This window comes from Peromyscus californicus, unplaced genomic scaffold (genome assembly GCF_007827085.1).
Source record: "Peromyscus californicus insignis strain IS unplaced genomic scaffold, ASM782708v3 Scaffold_10__1_contigs__length_136768540, whole genome shotgun sequence".
NCBI lineage: Eukaryota > Metazoa > Chordata > Mammalia > Rodentia > Cricetidae > Peromyscus > Peromyscus californicus.
In genome coordinates, this window is record NW_026294391.1 from 20,613,425 (window position 1) to 20,616,658 (window position 3,234).

General features: G+C 42.2%; 1 pseudogene; it reads left to right on the forward strand.

Annotated features, from left to right (window-relative positions):
- Positions 1-2,094: 2,094 nt before the first annotated feature.
- LOC128114542 (CDGSH iron-sulfur domain-containing protein 3, mitochondrial-like) lies at positions 2,095-2,498 on the forward strand (annotated as a pseudogene).
- Positions 2,499-3,234: the final 736 nt, after the last annotated feature.

Genomic DNA, 3,234 nt, shown 5'->3' on the forward strand with positions numbered 1-3,234 from the left:
AGAAAATGCAGAGGATAATTGGTTCCATTCATTTTGAAATTCCTTATAATACCATGAGGAATTAATTCATATTCAAAGAAAACTGAACAAAGCTTTAGGGAAAGCCACTATGTTCCATAGTCCCCTTTCTATGGAGGGGGGTAGCCTTTTGGCAGTGGTGGGTAGAATATTTCTTAGGAAGTTCATTCATCATAATTTTACATGTCACACAGGAGTCTCCAAGCCTGGGAATAGGTCATCATCTTGAGGCTCACATATTTGTCTTATGAATATAGCCCACACAAACATATGCAGACATATGATGTTTGAGTTCTTTACATTTGTGATTCCCAATCAGAGTTTTGTGAGTCAGAATCACCCTGGGAATGACTGATTCTGAACAGGATCAGTGATATTGTAGGAACAAACGATCCTCAAATCTCTCAGTTTATATTAGCAAGCTTAGTTTGGGCTCACCATATGTGGTTTTTTTTTTTTTTTTTTGGTTTTTCGAGACAGGGTTTCTCTGTGTAGCTTTGCGCCTTTCCTGGAACTCACTTGGTAGCCCAGGCTGGCCTCAAACTCACAGAGATCCGCCTGGCTCTGCCTCCCGAGTGCTGGGATTAAAGGCGTGCGCCACCACCGCCCAGCCCATATGTGTTTTTTGAGGGTGGAAAATGACTCTGCTTTATCGTATGTTCAGTGTAATAACAAGGTGAAAGAGTAGCTGAAACATGGTAGTTGTCATGGTATGCAGTGAAGAGAGTCTGATAGATGGCAAAGAGACCAAAGAAAATCACAGCACATTCTAACAGTAGGTTTGAGAACTATAATTCTCCTCCTCAGACAACAGTGAATCTTCTGAATAATGATATTCGTCAGGGTTCTCTAGAGTAACAGAACTTATAGAATGAATCTCTCTCTCTCTCTTAAAGGCTGTGGTCTAGCTAATACAATGATGACTGACTATGAAGAGAAGGTTGAAGAATCCAGTTGTTCAGTCCCAGAGGCTGGATGTCTCAGTTGGTCTTCAGGATGCTCCAGAATCCTGAAGAAGTAGGTGCTAATGTCGATGAAGGAACGGTCTTGATAGTGAGGTGAGAGCAAGTAGGCAAAGAGAGGAAGCTTCCTTCTTCCATGTCTTTATATAGGCTTCCAGAAGAAGAAGTGGCCCAGATTAGACATGGGTCTTCCCATCTCAAAAGAGCTGGATTAAAAATGTGTCTTTATACTTCAAGGATCCAGATTAAAGTTGTGTCTTTCTGTCTCAAAGATCCGTATTAGAAGTGGATATTTGTAGATGAATTTCTAAATGGTTTTATTAAATAAAAAACATGGAGCCAAATATAGGGGTAAAAGCCTTAGAGAGATCAGGGAAATAGGGAAAGCCACCAGCCAACCTTACCTCACCAACTCTGCAGCTTCCAAATTCAAGTTACTTCCTGTCTACCCATTCACATATGCCTTGCTGTTCTGCCATCTGATTTGCGCTCTGTCCAGCTACCTCACTTCCTCTTCCTACACAGCTCTGTCACTTTCTCTGTCTGTACAGACCTCCAGACCTCCATGTTTAACTAGCGTTGGAATTAAGGTGTGTGCCACCACATCTGGCTCTGTTTCCGGTGTGGCCTTGAACACACAGAGATCCTGCCTGCTAAGTGATAGGATTAAGGGCATGTACTTCTTTGTTTACTTATAATGGCTGGCCTTTTTCCTCTGATCCCCAGGCAAGCTTTATTTATTATAGCACAACTAAAAAAACACCACACTTGCCCTTTTTATGTCTAATAAAAAAATTAAAAAATTTAAAAAAGTTATAGCTAATATAAGAAAAACTATATACAATAAATATAACTATATACAATATATACAAGCAATAAAAACATCAACAATTTGCATTTGACAAATTCAGAGAAAATATTCCATTTATTCAATTAGGTAGGTAATCTTCAAACACTTCAAAGACCTACAGAATATAGCATTTAGAATGTTTTAAGAGAGTCCTTTTTCCTGAGGGAGCACTGAGTAGATGCCAAGACCTGCCTCTACTGTGACCCTTTTCTCAACCTTTTGTCGCTCCCACACCCCCTTAACCTGTGGTCTTTTCCTTCCCAGATGGGCTTCCAGCATCGTCCCTTCTCCACTGATTTTATCTTTCTATTTCCAAATCACATCTGCCGGCCAGGCTGTGCCAGAGGTGGGAAATCTCCTCTTGGCTGGCCCGATGGTTCCCCAAAGAACCAGCCAAGCCCATGGTGGCACAGAAAACACCCATCAAGTTGGAGCTTGTTGCCGGGAAAACCTACAGATGGTGTGTATGTGGCAGAAGCAAGAAGCAACCGTTCTGCGATGGCTCCTACTTCTTCTAGTGCACTGGCCTTTGGCCACTCAAGTTCAAGGCCCAAGAGAGCGACACAGTGGCTCTATGTACCTGCAAGGCCACCCAGCATCCTCCTTACTGTGACGGTACCCACAAGAGTGAGCAGGTACAGAAAGCAGAAGTGGGCTCCCCGCTCTGAGGAGTACTGTGGCTCCCCCCTCCCGCCACCTTCCACTCTGTGAAGCCAACAGTGCCATAGAAGGGAACATCTGAAGACCAAGTTGTTAGCAACTGTTCCCTGAAAAACCTGTAATCTCCTGTTGTGCAGTTGAGAGCAGGCCCCTGGTTCAACACCTGGTAAAGCTGTCTTTAAACAATGAGACCCAAAAAAAGGTTTTAAGAACTTAGACTTTCTGGACAGTGAGACACATCTGCTCCTGGAAGCACCAATTTACTTCAGAGAGGAAGACAGGCATCGAAGACAATCTATATGGAGTTTATCTTCTTGGCACAAAATGGTCATTTGGGTAAGAAACTACTTTTGCCTGGATTGCTTGACAAAATGTTATATAAACTGGACATGCATGACCCATAGGAAGGTGACTACTGAACTTTGTAAGGCAAAATGGTCCTTCAGGTTCCTGCTTCACAGAAGAAACTGCCAGACATTCTACAGGACACAGAGAGAAGCAACTGAGAGACTCTAGGCCTATAGGCTGAAGATGGATGCCCAAATGTTGCACAGGAACTTTATGTGACTGTCCAGGCAGCCAGCTGTCTCGTCATTCTAGATTTTTGGAAGTTGCTTACAATGTACTTCCTATTTACTTAGGTAATATTATATCCTTCTGAGGTCTTTGATGTAGTTGAAGACTAGATATAATTGTAATTTTCCTTAGTTATGATAAAAGATAAATTAGATATGAAACTTTAGA